The 20,545-nt window shown below is 39.2% G+C and overlaps 1 long non-coding RNA gene across 1 annotated transcript; it reads right to left on the bottom strand.

Annotated features, from left to right (window-relative positions):
- Positions 1 to 12,306: 12,306 nt before the first annotated feature.
- Positions 12,307 to 20,047, bottom strand: LOC122989867. The gene is made up of 3 exons (XR_006405190.1): positions 19,974 to 20,047; positions 13,628 to 13,631; positions 12,307 to 12,317 (listed from the first exon to the last, which is right to left on the bottom strand). It is a non-coding gene; the product is annotated as an uncharacterized LOC122989867 (long non-coding RNA).
- Positions 20,048 to 20,545: the final 498 nt, after the last annotated feature.

Below are 20,545 nucleotides of genomic sequence, written 5' to 3'. Positions count from 1 at the left end.
TTTTAAGGAAATTATGAAAACAGTGTTTCTGCTTCTGCTAAGTTGATATTTAAGTGTTTCAGCCACTTCTGTAATTAACATGATGCAGTGAAAATTATTGTGGAGGAAAGAAGCAGCAGGTGGGTTTAGATTATACTTAAATGTGACGGGCACTGTCTGTAAATGGGTACTTAGCAGCCTCCTAAAATGTAGGTTAAAGGCACTCTAGACATACAGTTGGGGAGTTATTGGTATTAATTTACATTTTATGGCCAAAATTATCTGGAGACCCTTGTCTGCATATGTTTGTATAGCCACTAAGTATCTTCCAACACATTTAAATTAGCTTGTAAAACCCAAAGACAACAACAACTCTTAAAGAGGGCTCTGTTGCGTTTTGTTTTGAACAAACAACAATAATGCCCACATTAAACCTGCATTAACTGATTTTTTGGCCACCTGGGGTAGTGAACAAAACACTGACATATCATCACCTTTTACATTGATATGTTGAACTTATTAGCAAACAGCTGCTTATTTCCACATCCAGCAATTACAGAGCAACATTATCATTCATTTAGAGTCGTGTTTCTGTCCACCTGGTGAATGTAAATCCAATATTCACTCTCTCTTATCTCTGTTTTTACTCTCTACCAAATATCTGGCTCTTTAGCTGCTAAATGCTCCACTATGTTCACCAGCTAGTCTACAGCTAACTGTTTCTGTTTGATGTTTGGTGCTGAGCAGGTAGTGTACAGTGGCTTTTTACAGCCCTTTCTCTGAAAACAGCTGCCTGCTGCAGCCGAAAACGACACTATGAGACGCTGAGAGTGAACCAGAACAGTAAAGTTGCAGCCGGACAGATAAACAATGAGCTGAAACTCACTATGAAGCTCTGTAAAGCCGAGAGGAGCTGCAGAGTCTCTGATAATTCTCTGTAGGTTCATCACTACGAGCCACAACCAACACATTACACACCGACAGCTCATACAGTGTTATTATAAAAACTATTGATTATAGCCACTTTAAGTGTTACTCACCATAATGAATTGTGTGTATCCTTGAAGTCTAACAAAAGTGTATTTGCATTTCCTTCCTCACACAACATTTACAAAGCCATTTCTTTTTAGTATTTTAAATCCTGCGTTATTTACATCCATATTTACTTGCTTGCAGTCTTCTTCTTTCCTGCTTTTGCTGGTGCATTGATGCATGTCTTGGCACATTACAACCCCCTCTAGATCACTGGAATAGTGTGAAACTGTTGGCATGTCTGTCATGTACATGCATTAGACAAACAAAATGCTACTAGAGGTCAGGCACTCCACAGAGTACCTTTAACTACTATGGAAAAGAGGCACTCCACTTCTGAAACATTTCCAGTGGACACTGAAGCCGCCAGAAAGCAGACAAATGCAGCCAGAACACCACACAGCTATGGTCAGTGGAGTTTCAATTAACGAAAATGTAAATGCTACAGCATGCAATATGTGCTTACAACTTTGTAACAACAGTTAAAGGAATGCTCATGTGCACAAAACCAGCTCCATAAACAAATGCTCTTTCCAGTCTGGTGTGGAAGAACTTATACAACTTTATATGTCAGGTGTTTTCTGTTTTTTTGTGTCCATAAATGATAAATGCAGCTTTAATGGGATAATAAAACTGTCACAAGTGAAAATAGTCCGATTTTAACTGTGTGTTGTTAACTACTGTTAGCATGTTGCAGAGTCTTAAAGTTGTGTCAGTTAAGATTTTTTCATTAATTTCTGTGAAGGGGTGAGATGAGTTCATCAACACTTCATGCAGATAACTGGAGTCCATCTGCTTCCACCTTTTATTGTACAAGAAAACACACACATGCACACAGACAGAAGCAGCAGAACAGCAGCTCACTAAACCATGAAACCTCACTCATCCTTGATAGTTTTGATATTCTGGAGTTTTTCTGCACCATCAAACCCCAGTGAGCTTGTATCTATTTCTGCAGACGGGAAGCAGTGAAAGACTCGCAGAAAAAGAGAGGAGACAAGGAGCGAGGTGGAAAAACAAAACAAATTCTCCAACATGATGCCTGAGGCGGAGAGGCTCTGCAGGCAGACCGGCTCTCCTTCATCTTCCTGCCGAACTGAGGAGAGGATTTTCAAACGCCGTCAGAAGCAGAGGGCAACCCTGCTAACAGGGAAGAGGGCCGGTGGCGACGCTGTTAGTCAAGGTGCAATCCGTACAGCAGCTCATCTCTCCGCGTTTACAGCTTTATATTTATACCCTGTTACTGCAGGAAGGCCTATGGGCCACCTGACAACACCACAATAGGTGTGTGTGTATGTGTGTGTGGGAAAGGAGACAATTGGCTGTAGGTGTTAAAAACAGCATCCAACCAACCTGCCTAACTGAGTAGTTATTTTAACCCCAACAATGACCAAGTTGTTTTTCTGCCCAACTAAACCTCAACCATTGTTATGTCAGATCAGGAAAGGAGTTAATTGTGTTGTTCTGCCAATCAGAAAACACTTACATTTAGTTCTGAACAGCAATTATATTACATTTGTAATTAACATGAAGTTAACACCTAATGAAACAAAACAAAGAAACATGCTCATTAACACACACACAACGTGAGATTGCATATTAAACAATGCGACACTAGAATGTACGCAAAGATCCTAGAAAATGAAAATGATCTTGTTAACATGACAGCAGTTTGTTAACATTACAACAATGTGGGATGGTAGGAAGCTGATTTTAGACTTCCAGATGGATCTTTTGATCTGTTTCTTCTCTGGTAGATGCTGCAAACACACACACACACACACACACACACACACACACACACACACAAACAAACACATGCAGATATAATCGGTAGCTTTCCAATCACTAATACCCAGGGCCGTCTCGTTAACATGCAGCTCTGTTGAAGGTTTGTTTTGAATCCAGATACAGCCGACAATCCAACATTTACTGGCATAAATCTGCTGCTGTTGGCGCCTCAACCAGCCAAACAGAAATATAGATCCCCCCCCCCCCCCCACACACACACACACACACATACACTCACTCACTCTCTAACATTTACACTTGCATGCACATTACCTTTGGCTGTTATTATCACATCGTACCCACTCAGTGATTCGGTGTTTTGGTTGAGTGGCCAGGGGCTTGAAGTATTGAGTCCTATTACAGCAGTCCGAGCAGAGCGGGACAGCATCAATGTAAACTCGGTAAACACCGGGGGGCCTCTGGTTGTTTCTGCTGCTCTCAGGCAGCAAAATGAGCACAGACTTCCAAATGTCATTTGGGGTTGCTGGGCAGATTAAATAGATTTGTATACGTTTGGGGGGAAAAAAAGAACAAATCTGATAGAAGAGCAGCTCCTGGCTGTTTGGCTTCAGCTAATAAAATTGGTTGTATCTCTGTCTGGATTGTTGAATGGATAAAAATAAACAAGCAGCAACACGTTTCTAAACCCTCACCTGCACATAAACTTTCATCTAAATCGTCCTCCAAACCCTAACTTTTGAAGAATAATTCAAAGCTTCATCTCAAACCATCTTCCAAACCTTCCTCTATATCCAAACTTCCTTCCAGAACTTCACTCCTTTCAAACATTAACCTTTATCCAAACCTCCTGCTCCTCACCTGGAGGAAGAAGACCACCAGTTTAAGATCTTGTTCATTAATTCATTGCAATTTCTTTTTGTTTGTTTTTTTTTTAACAGGTTTATTTTTTAAATCACAGCTTTGCTTTTCTTTAAAATCATTTTGTTATGGAGTAAAAGGTAAAATCAGCAGTAAATGCTGAAAGTATGGAAACCTGATCACTGTAATCTCAAAAATGTTTAAGAATATTTATTGAATATTGTTCAAAAACTCAATCATTAATTTTAATCATGTAAAAAATCATCATACACAGTTGTCAGGACTTGATGAGCTCTCCAAGGTGCTGAACCTGCGGCTGGCTGCAGCTAGGAGCTGTCCAGAGCTCATTGTTTTCACTTCATTTATTTCCCCATGTGTTCCTCATGTGCTCATGTATCTGTGTCTGGTCCATTGTTGAAATTCGTTTTCTGGGTCTTGACAGACACCTTCAACCTGACAGGTCTGTTTAAATACATATGTGTTTGCCATGATTTGGTCAAATAATTAGAGAATTTCATCCATCATTACTGCGATGAGCTAATTCTGATAAATATTAGGACCACTATGACATGTATTTTTTAAAATATGTTGATGGACACTCATATTATAATCCTTTTATTTGTAATCTTTTACATGTTTGTGCGCTGCTGCGTGTCTGTGTGTGTGTGACAAGCAGAGTGTATGTTGTGCACCCGCCTATGTAGGTGCATATTACTGTCTTGATAATGTGCTCTTAAAATAACAGTGAAACATTGCACCGTTGACTTCAGACTAGGTGTTTGTTGGTCAATAGCACAATCGCTTTCCACTGCCTCAAGATAACAATGTGCCTGACCACACCTCATTTTAAGACCAACAGGTCCATGGGCGCTCTGATGTTGCTATTTAAACAACATGTGCACTGGATGGGAAACTGACAACTGTGTCGGTCTTAAACTAGCAAAGACACTTGGGTTGTGCTTTGCGCCGGGTGTAAGATAGGGCCGTTAATATTTATCCAATCTTCTTCCGAACCTCAACCTTTTAAATTGTATCCAATGCTTCACCTTAATCCAAATTGTCTTAAAAAACTTTAAATCTTTGTCAAAAGCTTTGATCTAAACCAGAATTCAGGTTTTATTCCTTTTCCTCCAGACCTTCACCTTCATCTCGACCTTCAACTTCATCCAAATATCTTCTTTCAAACGTTACCCTTTGTTGAAATCTTCACCTTAATTCAATCACCCATCCAAATATTTTCGCAGACAAACATATTTCAACACAATTTCATCCAAATGTTCAGCTTCTTCCAGGCTTTCACTTGTAAATCTTCATAACATTCATATTCTTCCAAATCAATCTTGAAACTTTCACCTTCATATATCAGTTCATCAAAATGTAATTGCGTCCCTTTTTGTTTCCAAACCTTCAACTTCATCCCGACCTTTTTATTTCTTCAAACATTCACTTTCAACCAAACCTTCTTGTTGATCCAAGGTTTCTTCCAAATCTTCAAGCTTTCTCTATGTTTTATTATCTTGTGAACCCCTTGAAACTGTGTTGAATAAACTTAAATTGACTTCAGTTTTGTTCTTTGTTTTTTTTTTTTTGTCATTTAAACCTTCACCTTGAACTGTTTATACTAATTAAATGTTCTCATTGTCTCTGAGCTGTATATACACCTTTGCTTCCCTCTAAGTTTAAATCATGTTTTGTCAAATCTTTCAAGCCTCCACTTCCTTCCAAACTTTCAAACTCATCCAAATTTCAGTTTCCACCGCTGAACTGTGCAGCCAGTCTCTAGCTGCGACTGTCATTTATCACAGTGTGAAAGACAGCAGTAATAGACCTACAGCTGTAGGCTACATCACACCGCACCTCATCTATTCCTGCTCAGTTTACACCCTCTCCCAAAGGTTTAACACATTGACAAATGTTCAAAATGTCCTCCGCTGATTGACAATAGCTCCGGCGTCGACCGAAAGTCTCAGGAGATCAGCCTAGTTTGAATGTGGACTTTTTAGCAACATGAAGCAAACTTTGTAAATGGAGTCCTGGAGAAGAAAAAAACAACAAAACACTTAATTTTACGAGGGAAGAGACGAGCTGAGGGAAAGAGGATAGAGAATATAAGATAGACAGATGGAGAAAAATAATTTAAATGAACAAGTAAGAAAAAGTGCAGCAGAGGAAAATAATGAGAGGAGGATAATCCCAGGTATAGTCAGCGAGGAAGGTGAAATAGGGAAGAAAATAAAGAAAGGTAGAGTGAAGGAGGAAGGTAAAGCGAGCCAGTTAAGTACTTGCTGTTTGCATCAGGGAGCTGCAAGCCTGAATGACAAAGTCCCCATTAAACCAAGATGGAGTCTCCTGCCTGCAGCAAAGCGCAGCCAGCGCTGAACTCGCTCAGGTGGATCCATTACAGAGGCGTAATTAGAGAGTGAACACATTGATTTCCACAGCCGGGTCACTGCTGCAGTTTACAGGAGAGATGCTGAAAATCTCTACGGGAAGCTAACTGATTTCTGATGGGCTCTAACACACAGGATGAATTATTACAAATGGATTTCTGCTCATGTGTTTCTCCATATTCTGCGTTAGCTTTGTTTTCTGTTTACAGGTTGTCATAATACTGATATTTGAGATGTTTACTGTCACAAGACAAACAGCAAACGAGCACCGTCAGTGTAAAGGCTCGATCACATCAGGAAGTTGCGCCAAAATCTGTTCATTTCAATCAAATCGTGTCAATCAGCGGATTTGCTCACACACTTGCAAATCTTTTGCGCCGAGTTCAACTTCGGTGAGATTTGATGCTCAAATTTTGGACAGAAGCGCTATGATAAAGGCTGCCATTTACAAATTTGCACCACTGACCGACTGTGCTGACCTTTGAGGGAGCCAAAGCTACAGAAGCTACAGACTTTATTAGCTGTTACACCATCCACATTTATTTAACCGTGTTCTGCTAATATAAACTGCTCAATTAAGGTACTATGAGAGAAAAAAATGCTCATTTGTGAAGGAGAGATGTTCAATGTTCAATTTATGGAAATGTTCATCTTATGAGCTATATGTCTTTTCATAATAATGTGCTAATCAGAGCCTTGATGTGATGATTTAATCTACAGGGTCTCACTCAGGCCTCCAAGGTCTCATACAAGAGATGTTTTATGTTCACGACGCCAGGCTCGGAGATAAGGTGGTAACCTTGGATGGGTAACAACCCGCTGCCTGCATTATTTTCCAATTAGTTCATTCTGACACCAAGTGTCCTTGTTTCTCTCCTCCTTGGTGGCGTGACCTTAGCAACTCTATAAGAAGTGATTGTTTTCCTGTTTGTGCTAAGGTTTTGGTGCGACTGTATCCATGTGTACACTGTGCCAAAGGCCTCTCTGATATCATATATTTGTTTTCAATAAACTTCATATATTCAAGTAAGCATCAGCTGTGTTAGTTCTTGTAACTAACACGAGCATCTTTCCAGCTAGCTTGAGTAGTCGCTATGTCACCAAGTAGCACCACCTATAAAAATCAATGCTTAAAGCACAAAAACTAAAGCTAAAGCTAAGCTAGAAAGCCAGATTTAAAAGATAAGTCTTTAAATTCCCTTTGAAAAGAGAGAGCTGTCATTCTAATATCCAGAGGCAGTTCCTCAGTTTAGGGGCACAGAAACAGAAGTTAGCCTCACCGGTACTTTAATGGGACACATAAGGAACATTTAAAAGAGAAGCAGTGGAGGACCTTCATGATCTGGCTGGAATATAAAATGAAAATCTCTGATGTAAGGAGGAGCGAGGTTATTTAAAGCTTTATAATCAAGTAAAATAAGTTCAAAACTGAAAGATACAGGTAGCCAGCAGTGGGGTGATGGGATCTATTTTCTTTGTTTTAGTCCAGACTCTGGTCGCAGCGTTCTGAACTAGCTGTAGTTTTCTGATAGACTTTTTAGGTAATCCAGTAAAACAGGAGTTAGAATAATCTAAATAGTAATAAAAGTGTAAATGAGCATTTCAGCATCTCTCTGAGTTAAAAAAGTTCTGACTTTGGCAATGTTTCTGAGATGAAAAAAGTATGTTTTAATGACTTTGTTAAAATGAGAATTAAAATTTAAATCAGAGTCTAAAATCCTAAGTTTGTGCTGTGTGTTTTAATCTGTTTGCTAAGAACACCAGGCATTGATTGCAGTTTTTCTCTTGCTGCTTTGGGTCTTATTAAAATAATTTTCTTTCACACATCCATATGTTAATGTCAGTGAGGCAGGAAGCAGAGAAAGAAATATTTCCCCAAAAACAAGCTATAACTGGACTTAAATGTATTATGTGAAAACATCTAATCACACACCAAATAAAACTAGATGGATAAGCGGAGTAAACAAGACATTAAATAAAAAACAACTGACAATTAACAACTAAAATCAGTGTAAACATATGTTTGGCAAAAGTGACAAACTATCATAAGAGTTCCAGCACAAATAACAAGAGTTCATGATAACAGAGAGAGATTAAATGAAACATTAGATGTTTTTTTTGCGGATGGAAAGTATGAAAACAGCCAGAATACAAACAGAAAAACATGTTGAGACAAAGAAATATATGAAAAATATAAACAATAATCTCATCCTCCCTTTTCGAGTTTCCTTTCCTGGTGTTTTTTATCTTCTGTTTGTCTCATATATGTGAGAATCTCTCCATCTATCTGTCTCTGTCAGCCACTTTCATTTTCCTGCATCTTCTCTCACCATCTCTCATTATTTCTCTCTCTCTCTCTCTCTCTCTCTCTCTCAGCCTCTCAGCCTTAATTGAAGCAGTAGCAGCGGGGCGAGTGAGGCGATACCTGATTAGGAGGTTAAACCAATGGTGCGGCCCGATGGCAAATCCATCTGCTAATAAAAACAGGGAGGCCGATTACAGCCGCACGATGTGCTGCGCTTCACTCTCACTCTTATTTGATTTTCAATTCAAATGTGTTTTATTGGCATAAAAATCTAAAGCCTCTTATCAAAGCACAAAACATCTGATGCATCTTTCAGTCAGTTTCCATTTCACTGATCCTGTTGCCCATTTTACAGTGCATTTTTATGAACAGGATTTTATAGTATTAAGACTGATTCACATTATACTGAATGCATATTAGAAGCCCCCCCGGACCCCACTCCTAATTTTACAGTTAATAGAGATTTTGCAGGTTTATTGATTCCTTTGTGCCAGCGACAGCAGCGGAGACTCCTCAGTGCATCTGTGCTTGTATAAAAAAGGTCAGCAGAGGTCATCCTGAGCTTAGCAATGTCAAGAGCGGTGATAACAGAACAGTGCTGCTGACTATTGTTATGTTTGTCACAGGTAAAGCTTACTGTATTTTGAGACTGGTAAGGCGACAAAATGCAGTTTAAACTTTATATAACTGAACATTTGTTTGGTTTGCAGATACTGTTATGAATCTGAGTTTGCCCATATGCAATAATAATGTTCCTTCGCTCTTAGTCCACTCTTCTTCAGCTAGAGGACTGTACAGAATATCACAAGAGTTGAAGATAAGCTTTTATTAAACTTTACATAGCATTTTTGCACATGTCAGGTTAGCATATGAGTGTATTAAGAGAGCTGATACAGTGTTGACACTCGCAGTACTGGAACAACTGTTACTATTTTATCTTGAGTACATCCTAGAAGTATTTTATCAATTGTTTGGTCTTAGGATTCAGTTGTCTATATTGTTGTATTTCTTCATATCTGACAACGATCTCCTGTCCCCATCTTCTTTAATGGTTGATGGACTGTGAAAACCAGGATCGATGATGGAAATAGATCTGGGATTTTATCGTTTTATCCCTGACAAATATCTGATTTGTTATATTTTAACATATATTAAAGTGTTGGCAATAAATCTAAACCTAAAACAGAAAATCCCCTGCGGCCCAGACAGCATTTTCCCCATAGATCACCATTATAAAAGAGACATCTGTAAAACTGTTGACAGGACACTTCGAACTGCAAACAAGGTCAATTATTACTCTTTGAATTATGAGTTTTTAATCCATGAAGGTTTTATATTTGTAAAACTTACCCTGTTCACATACATTTGCACAGTTACCATCTTTTTTAGACAATAGCATTTTTAGCATTTTGTAACAGCAGTTTCTGTTTGTCTCTCTCCTTTTTTAACATAACATTACCCCGTGGCACAAACCAGCTCTATAAAGTTTCCCAGTTTGGTGTAGGAGAACTTGACTGGCCTGCACAGAGCCCCAACCATCCAACTTCAGCCAGACCTTATTACCCAACATCATTGTTGGACCTCAGTGATGCCGATCCCTGTAGCCATCTCTGCATCTGGTGGAAAGCCTGAAACCAGTAAAAGTAAATATAGCAGCAATATAGCGAGTTATAGCAGCAGAGTGATGTGTGGCTGTCCACATACATTTGGCCCCGTAGTGAAATTCTCTTTGGACCAAAGTGCTGGCATAGTTGTTAAATCCATCTCTGGACATCGCCACTAGCAAAGCAAAAAAAAATCTGGGCATCTCATCAGCTTGAATCAGGATTGAGACTCCCAGTTTGTCCAAATTAAATACTGGTGTCAGTTTGGTCACTGGTGGGAAATCTCTTCCACACAGGAAGTGACTGATCCAAATACCAGACCAATCATCCAAATCCAAATATTTCTCCTAAAACAGCCGTTCAGACTGTTTCCTCCAACTGTTTGGTGCCGTATGGGACCAACAAACAAGTTACACTTCTGAAGAATTCGGTCATCTAAATAGAGTCTGTAATATGTTGGTATAGGTTTTGTGCTGCAGTTGTCTTTTCTCTTGTAATATAATATGTTTATTCATGTGGGAGAAAAAAACAAGTACAAACTATTTTAACTTTGGGAGTTTCTTTTGTTTCATCAGTTGCTACAGATCTTCTCTGTTAGTCCCTCTAGCTGAGGTTATACTGTTGTGTTAATGGGGTTTCTGCCAAGATGTTTACACACACACACACACACACACACATACTTTTTACTGCCGCCAGTTGAGATTGGGGTTCTTCCCCAGGAGATGCCAGGCCGCTCATAAAACTATATAAAATGTGGGATTAAACCTTATTTTAAACCTGTGCACAATGGACATCTGAGACTAGAACTTTTGAATTGTTTCAATAAAGAAACTTTTAGAGGAAAAGATTTCATAACATCATCCCAAAGGCAGCAGACTAAATCCCTACCTGCTCCAGGCCCTGACCTCTGACCTCTGGTTAGTAGTAGGAGTAGGGAGTTCAGTCATGGATCAGGTGCTGGAGGCTGACATAGTCCGGAACAGCGGGAATCAGAGGGTTAAGGGCAGCTCCTTGTTTGGCCAGAGAACGTGACTTTAGCTGCAGAAACATCTTATTATTTTCCTGCTGCTGTTGGAGGATCCGTAAACCAGCAGGAAGGTGCGCTGACCGCTGAGAGTCTGCAGAGTCCTCCTTCAGTCTGAGCTTCTTCCTCTCTCCGGTTTCATGTGTTCATCACCGCTGGAGATATCCGAGACGTGAAACACATCACCTCCGGAGTCACAGGACAGCGTGTAAAAACGGGATCAACAGAAGGGGGCTGTATTTTATTTATAAACCTACGATCTGTGTCTGGAAAATCACAGGCCTTTGTATTTACACCTGGTATTAATATTCTCATTATCTCAGCTCTGCCTCCAGGTGTGTTTCATGTCAACTGTGACCAAAAGTATCTTTTTTTCGGCTTCAAGTCTATTTCCTTTAGAGTAAAACTCGCAAGTACCTCGACCGTGACTCGGCTGTGATCATTGTCACCCAAACCCCTCAGGATTAGTTCTGGGCTGTGAGGTGATTTTGGTGTCCACAGTCAGAACTGCAGGTCACTTGGTGCCCACTGGCCCCCTCAGGAGACTTTTTCCAATACACAATAGGAAACAGCTCTAAAACTACCCCGAAATGACTCTGTACTATCAGAATTTGATCCACTCAGTCCAATAAAACCTGAGAAGACATTAAAGTGTGCAGGGAGAGAACTCAACTGACTCAGCTGGAGAAGGACTCTAGTACACATTATATATAGGCCCAAAACCTGATTTTTATTCATTTATTTATGTGTTTTTTGAGCTGCTGAGGAACTTACGCTTCCTAACACATCTATGGTCTAAACACTGAGTTTGCAGCACTACTGCATCCTACAGGTACGCTTCCATCCACCCGATTTGTGCGCAAATTTTCAGCTCAGTTTACATAAAAAACAGTATAATTTGACTATATCCAAGCTTATGTATATGTATGTGCACCACAGATAGATGTAACAGTCTGTGTATGTGTTGCCCTTTAGCCACTGGCATGTTGTCAAACCTTATGAAAGTGTTTATTGTCGAATATTTACACGATAATTGTCAACTTATGTTAAAAAGCCTGTTTCCAGATTTTCAATATTTTCAACAATTCAAAAAGGATCTGTGATGTTCTCATCGATATCTGTTTCACCAAGTCAATCAGCAAACAAAAAGCGTGCATGACATAGACGCAGCTGTGCAGGTTGTTGTGAGTCAACTTACAAAAATATTAACCCTTAAAGTGACGAATCTTTTCAACCAATATGACAAATGATAAGTTATCTGCTCCTAGTTAACACGACTGGAGTTTCCCCTCGACAGATACATCAGTAACTACCGACCGGTTCAGACAAAAAACAACCAAAAAGAAAAGCGTTCATGTGAACAAAATGTCAGACTGACAAATAAAACGAAACAAAATGCCAATTCAGTCTCATTATTGGGCTAAAAAAAGAAAGATGCTTAGAACAGTGAAGTTAAAAACCAACATTTGGGAGAAAACAGTGTTGTTCCAAATAAGCACAGAGGGATGAAGAGAGACAAAGAAAGGAAAAAGGACTGAGCAGAGGATCAGAGAGAGAGAGAGAGAGAGAGAGAGAAGTGAACCTGGAAGATAAACCTCCATCAGCAGCAGCAGCTTAGACTCTAATAAATGTTTGGTGTGGAGTAAATTGCCTTCTGGCCGCTGGTGTTTGACCACAGTCTGCTCTGTCACTGAGCTTTACAGCCTCTGAACTCACATCTGAAAAAACCCCATCTGGGCCTTTCACACTCACTCACACACACACTCTCTCTACTGCCGAGGCCTGGAGAGCAAATAAACATTTATCTGCTCTGTGGACGCAGGAATATAGAAAAACATGTTAATTCTACAAGCTCAGACATCATGCTCTAGCCAGGATTTCTTCATCCTGATGTTCTTCCTTGTCCTTTTATTTGTTCGGGGTTTCACTTGACTTTTTATTTGTATTTATTTCATACTCTACTGTGACTCCAGCCGCTCTTACACAGATATAAAAAGCTGTTTTGAAGCCGGTTTATCTCGGGCTTTGTGTCACCGACTACAACAGAGTCCCGGAGCCGATAGAAAGCCGGCTTTATGCATCGAGTAAAAGGAGTTCTTCAAAAAGAAATAAGTCTGATTGGTTCAACCTATGAGGCTGAATGCGTGTTTATCAGTGAAATCACCTGGCGGAGGATTTGGCAGCGGTAAAAAAAACCTGCAGATTTTGAGGCCCGGTCCACGTCTAAAGGAATGATTTGATTTACAGCACAAAAAACACCGGAGGGAAGGTACAAACAGCAGCTCTCACAACAATCACACACAGTTCTGCTGCCCAAAATACTCATTAGAGCATAAAATGTGTATTAATCCACCGCTGAATATAGTCTCCGACAAATCCGCTCTTTCCTCCGGTTTGAGGGACGTTTGCAAAAAAAAAAAATTTACAGTGGCCTGCTGTTTCAGGAAATTACTTTGCTTTGTTGAAAATAAAACCATATACTGTAGCCGAGAGCCATTTTTAAAGATTTACCTCCTTGGCAGGATGAAGACGTAAAACCAATGAAGCCTGAGGCCGAGTGCCACAGACAGAGTAGGGAAGTCGGAAAGTATTGAGAGAAAGACTAATGCATGTTTTTGTTTGTTTGTTTGTTTGTTTGTTTTGTTTTTTCTGGTTGAAAATAAGAAAAAACGTAGAAAAACACCAGCCTTATTCTTCAAGGCTTTTACATGTGAATCCAAGTACAGCAACAAGAAATTAACCTTCAAACAGGAAATACATGTAAAAGGATGGATTGAAGAGTAAATTCGCACTAAGTCAAAGGTTTTTTATGCTGGACACATAATCACATAGACTTATTTTGGCATATGATGTTAGCACAGGTGCTTTTCTGCTCAAAATTAGCTTATTTCTGTCTGCTTGCATTTGTAAATTCAGTTCAGCTGAGTTCTCTGCTCCTCCCTGATCGTGACGTAACAGGCTCCAAGGTGTATTTCATAAATCAGCTGCTGCACCGAGTATAAATATCACAACGCTGCTAACTGTAGCCTCAGTTTGCACCTCTCACACAGACCTGCTGGTAGCGTTAGCAGGTCTGATAAGAGATGAGGTGGTGGTGGAGAAGAGGCGACGTCGTACATGAATGAGAGATTTATTCCTTTTCTGTGACAGTAAACACAACACGCTGATAACTAACCGTGCTATATTCAGAGCTTTACAAGATATTCAAGGCTGACGGCGGTAACGTTCACCACAGCAGGGCTACACACACACACACACACACACACACTGGAGCCTCTCATAGCAGAGCAAGTAGCAAACAGAAACTTTTACAAAGGGTCATAAATGAGATTCTAGTGACGGTCAAAGCTTTACATCGCTGTTCATGGTCATTGGTGTCCACTTACCTCCCGCTCCACACGCTACGTAGCCACGAGGCCACGCCCCCTAAAGTCAGTACCCTTTTTTGGGAATTTATGTGCAAATTTATACACCAAACAATGCTGACATATGACAGCTGATTATGAAAGTTAATAGTAGCAAAACAGAAAAAGTTATGAATGCAATAAATTAGCATGAATGCTAGCAAGGCCTCGTTATAAACATATACTGTGTCACCAAACCCAGTCCTCAAAGATGCCAAATATGTCAGACTGAATGTTGTGGAAATGTGTTTAAAATGATGCACAAAACATCAAGATTATTTCCTTTTAATGGGAATGTGCAGCCATAAGAAACATGGAGACTTTAAATGTATCTCAGTGTTAACATATAGGCAAAAATCAGGGTTCAAATGATTAAAACTCAAAGCTCAGGCACCATCTTGGCTTCTATTTTGAAATAAAGAAGAGAAATCAGAGCATGGATGTGTGAGGGATGTGTGAAGTGTCAGTGTCTCTTCCTCCAGCTGGAGTAAAATGTTAAGAGCTCATCATTCTGCAGCTGTTCTGGTGGTTTTTTTGGACAAACACCGGAACTAACAGCAGATCTTTGGAGCGTAGCAGCCGTTAGCATCGACGCCGTTCCAGGCAGCGAGCCGTTTACATCTGTTGCTGCAGTCGGGCATTCTCCTCATCTCTCTCTCTCTCTCTCTCTCTATCTCTCTTCCTCACTGTGTGTGTTTGGCTGTTTGTTTGTTTGTTTGTCTGCTCTCACTCTCAGCCACCTGTCACACGCAGTGATTTCACCTGGCGGTGAACGTCGCGCGCTGGCCCGAGAAAACACACGTCAACAGCCTCGTCCTTCTCCTCGCTGGGGAAGGTCAGCTACTTTTTTTTTTTTTTGTTTCATTAATACCAAACTAATAAGTTTCCCAATAGAGTGATGGAAGTTCCCAAACTGTGAAATATTTGATAGTTTGAAGGAGAACTCAAACAGTTTTCCTTTGAAACACAGGATTCCCTTGTTGAAGGTGTTGAACCTTGATACTTTGATACTGACTGAAACGCGGAGAAACTGTCAAGTAGTGAAAGCTTCATTGAATGTTTGCTCAGCCTTGCTCAGAACTCTTCTTTACTTATTCATCATTCATCAGAACGCTCCTGATTTTATTCTGTATTTCATTCAGAGTTATTGGATGCCAGTTTTTGTTAAGGCGGTTGAGAAATAGAAACAGCAGCATCAGTAGTTTTCAGCAGCTGCCAAAAAAAATGACGTACAGTTTGTTTACAGTCAAGTCAACAAAAATCTCTTTTTTTTATTGACTATTCATTCAGATTTGACGCTGCTGTTAGAAGCCTTGTGATTGGATATGTGTTGCTTAAAAGGAAGCTTCAATCAAAGATTCAGATCCTACAATTTCTCATTTCAAAGGCTTCTTCAAAGATCATGACACGAGGACATAATCAGTGTATCTATTGAAATAAATGAAGTTGATTAGTTAACTCGGGTTCAGGAGCAGGGCCACGTCATCATTTATCAACCCACCCTCTCTTCATCTTCATCCTACCTCATCCCCTCATCCTCTCTTCCCCTTCTGATCCAACCAGAACTCCCAGACTGAGTCTCTTCATACTTTCCTCATTTCCATTAAACCTTCAATCACATATAGTTGTAACATGGTCCTTGCTACTGAACATGATATTGTTTAGTTTATTTATTTGTATCCCAAGACATAATGGAGTTGAGATTGTGCTGCTGAGATTAAAAACAAAAGCAAAAAGGGGGTTTATAAAAGATATCTCACCAAAACAGGAAAAAAAAGATCAAAACTAACTAAATTAAACTTCAACTGTGATTGAAGTTTATCAAAGGAGAAGAAATATAGCACAACCAAAGAAGAAGAAATGACTGGAATAACCAATAATTATTAGTTGCTAATAACAAGCATAGCACACAATTGCTAAAGAATATAATAGAAGAAAAGAAAGAACTCCACGACATACAGATTCCAATTATTTTGGCTCTAAATATGAATATTAAGTTTGTGACGGAGTGTTTCAATATGCTGGTACTAATTCCACAGGTGAGCTTCCCTTTTACCAGATAGGGAATTTGTTCTAAATCTTGGAAGATGCAAATGATTTACATGTTATTTGTGTGGATCACTGAATTTATCTAAAAAAATAATTTACATTTCATATTCAAGTAAAGCTGGTGAACTGTCATCTTCCTGTTGTCAAAGAAAGAACCCCCCCCCCCCCCCCTTTCGCTGACGCTTGTACAAATGCCAACCAACCCAGTCACCAAACAGCTGCAGTCCCATACCGATCCCGTTGCCTCGGTAACAGCTGTAAACAGTCCTGTCCTGCATGCCTGTCCCCAGCGGGGAGCTGACAGTAACATCCGAGAGGATCTTGTTATTGAAATGTCATTTATTTGAGCAGAGCTTGGTGCAGAGCTGTAGCTGCTTCTCTGTGGTTAATGACGACAGTCCTGCAGCTGTTTGTGTTTGTTGGTCAGTTTGTCGCCACGTTGGCTTTTAAAATGTTTCTCTGTCATGAGTTTCTATATCTAATACCAACAGTATTGATACAGAGGATACTTAAATACTCCTAAAGCAGATTTGTTGACTCACCCTCTTCTCTCTGTCCAACATGCTGTTTGATTCATCATTTACTTGTCTGGTTTTTTTTTTTTATTGATCATGTTACCTGTAAAGGAGGGTTCTTCCCTGTAAAAAGCCTTCGGTCAGGTTTTTGTGTGTAGAAGCTGCAGATATAAAACTCCTCATCTGACTGATCTTTATTTGTGTCTCAGGTTTTAAAGCTGCAGCTCTTCATCCGCAGGCTGCTGCTGCCCTCCAGTGTTTCCTGCTGCCGCAGCATGGGCTCAACCACCACCGAACAGCATCTCTGCTGCTCTGACGGACACAGTCATCGTATCATTAAAAATGATCATTTTATTAAGCATTTATTCTCCTCTGTTTTTATGTGACACGACATACCTGCCGAAGAGAAAAAGACAAGAACAAGAATTTATAAAGTAAACAGAGAAAGGTGCAGTGGGTGTCAAAGAAGCAACAAAATGAGTTATAAAATAAGCAAAATAGCCAACTTTGAATAAACAAAAAACAAAAATGCTAAATACACTGGAGATTCCTGTCAATAAGCAGTTTATAAAAAGTTCCACATAGAAATTGCTTAATGCTATTAATAATAATGTTCATAAAGAATTTGTGTTACAGATCAAAAATTGATTAATCTGATGCCAGGCTGCAGCCAATGATTATTTTCTGAATTAATCGTTTTGTCCATAAAATGTCAGAAAAATAGTGAAAAATGACTGTTAAATGATTGTATGTTCAATGTATGTTGTATGAATGTTAAAATTCAGGGTGATGTCTTGAAATGTCTTTTGTCTGATCAACTGTCCGAAATCCAAAGAGTTTCACTTTACTATCATATGTGACAAAAGAAAGCTTCAAATCTTCACGTCTGAGAGGCTGCAACCAGCAAATGTTGATGGCATTTTTGCTTTGATGATCAGAATAGTTGATGATTAATCATCTGTCGATTGACTAATCGATTAATCACTGCAGCTCTAGTCTGATGCTGATTGAAAACAAAGGTCTGTCTTCTTGGTTGAAATGTAATGTAGAGTTTCTGTTCATGTAAATTATGGTTTATTATTTTTGGTTTTCCAGCATCACAGCTGGACTGGACGGATGAACCGTTTTCATTAATTAAACTTACAAATGCTTAAACAAAAACACAAACTTTGTGATAGTTACAAAACAGAAAACTGCTGCAATGAGAGTTGACATGGTGCGTCTACTTGGAGCTGTAAGCTGCCTTTTCATAAATCATTTGGACAGACAGCTTTTACTGTTCAGGGATCAACATGTTGACTTCCTTACAGAACTCATGACTGGGAAGATTGTAAACTCAAACTGAAACAGACATTTTCATGATACTTTTATTGTACCATTGTTTGTAAATGGTTTGTGTTTTATGATATTTTGTATGTATTTTATTGTTGTTTTATGTATTTTAAAGGTGCATCTAGGGACGGGGATTGCAAACCACAGTAGCTGAGATTATAAATACTGTGATATGTGGTATAAGTTCATGCAATACACTTAAATAAATAAACTTTCCTTGTATACTGTCATATGATTTACTAAGAAGTCAGACTGTAGATCATCTGTATTTACTGTGATCTGAAGTATTCATTGTAATATAAACAAAGTCTTTCATTTAAATATTTCAGTGTTACAGTGTTACATGTTTATTTCTCATTGCTATTTAACATCTGATGTTGCATTTGGTGTTTTGATGAAAATGAGTCATTGTTTGTTGGCAGCATTATTTGACAAGGATTTTTATTTTAAGATACAAAAAAAAAAATACTAAATCAGTGACAAATCTATGCAGTGATCTGATAAACTGCATGACGCAGTTCCTCATTTCAAGTTATTTTCATTTTGCATGCCATATGTGATTTTACGGCTTAAACTAAGAAAATTCTGTCCTCAGTGTTGCACATTGAAACACGTGAAAAGGAGCCAAAACATGTAAACAAAGCACTACTAACATCATAAAACATTAAAGGACCAGTGTGTGAGATTTAGTGACATCTAGAGGTGAGGTTGCAGATTGCAACAAACTGAGGAACCTCCCCTCCAAGCATGTAGGAGAACTTACAATGGCCGTGAAACTGGTGAAAAACATGAAAGGTCCTCTCTAGAGCCAGTGTTTGGTTTGTCCATTCTGGGCTACTGTAGAAACATGGCGGTGCAACATGGCGGCCTCTTTGGGAGAAGACCTGCTCCCTCTGTAGACATAAAGGGCTCATTCCAAGGTAACGAAAACACTACGATTCTTATTTTCAAGTAATTATACACTAATCAAAACATACTTATCAATATTATATTCCTTTTCTGCCAAGTCTGTTCCACTAAATTCTGCACACTGCACATTTAAAATCAAGTTTTCTCTACATTGGTAGATCAATAAACTACGGAATAGTTTGTTGATTAGTTGTTCTAATATAAAACGCTTCAACTTGAGAGAACAATTTTGATAAAACCAACCAGAGAAAATTCAAAGTACCGTTTGCAGTTATTTGGCTGCATTTGATTGTGATTAGTTCAAATACTCAGTTAATGTGTTAAAATAAATCCTGTGGAAGATACAATTCATCATCATCACTGTGATATTTTATTAAAATATGAACTTTTAAGCTTTAAGTTTGTAAAACACTTAATCATTCTTCCATTTTGACTGAATTTGTAAGGAAAACTACAAGCAGGTATAGTACAGCTACTGATAGAAGTGAGTGCATCATAACGTAGGGAAAATCAATTTTTCCTAAATGAGGCCTTTTCTTTAGGCACTTTCAACTGATCTGAGAGTCTCAGTAACCTTGAAAGTTGGCCATTATAGAGAAAACAGTGCCGACATGAAGTTCAATATATTTCCATTCTGCTCTGTCCATCAGCATCCGTCTAATTCATCTAAAGTCTGCGTGCTAAGGGAAACTTTTTCAACCTGGACCCAATTTTCTCATCTTTTTGTGTCTAAGGTTCTAATGGTGACCTTGGTCCAGTATTGAGTACTAAACTTCTGTTTACCACTGACAGACTCAGATTGTTACTATAAATGTCTGACATTATGGAAAGAACCATACACAGATATAAAACATTTTTCTTTACCTTTCGCTTGATCTGGTCTGTCTGTTATTGCATCTAACAAAGTCTCAGAGAAGTCTCATTCTGAAATCTCGCAATCTCGAGTTGTGTTGTGGATATTTTGAGCGATGGTCAGCACCTCAATGGAGAAACGCGGACACGAGCCTTTGATGTCTTAAAGCTGAAAATGTTTATTGAAGCACTTGATCGAGGAGAATTGACATAGCGAACATCAAAGTCATCTGCAACTTGGATGATCTCTCTTTCTGTTCTACCTCTGAAGGTCTGAGTCTTTAATCCAAGCACATCAGCCTACAATATAAAAAACTGGTTCACTAGTTTCTAAACAAGGAACTGCATTTTACCCGTGACAGTTCAGGTCACTGTAAGCACATTTTGGTTTGAATGTCTGACTGTGTCAGTAGAGTCGACGCACCCGCCTATCTGTGTTGTCTAGGAAGGCCCTCTCCGACCTTGGTGACCATGGCGATGCTGATTTACCCTTTATCAGAGAGGTTCCCCAAAACATCACAGACAGCTGGAGTCTCAAGG

Source organism: Thunnus albacares, chromosome 10, assembly GCF_914725855.1.
Source record: "Thunnus albacares chromosome 10, fThuAlb1.1, whole genome shotgun sequence".
Taxonomy (NCBI): Eukaryota; Metazoa; Chordata; class Actinopteri; order Scombriformes; family Scombridae; genus Thunnus; species Thunnus albacares.
The sequence above is the reverse complement of the archived record's forward strand: the minus strand, read 5'-3'. Positions and strand labels throughout refer to the sequence as shown.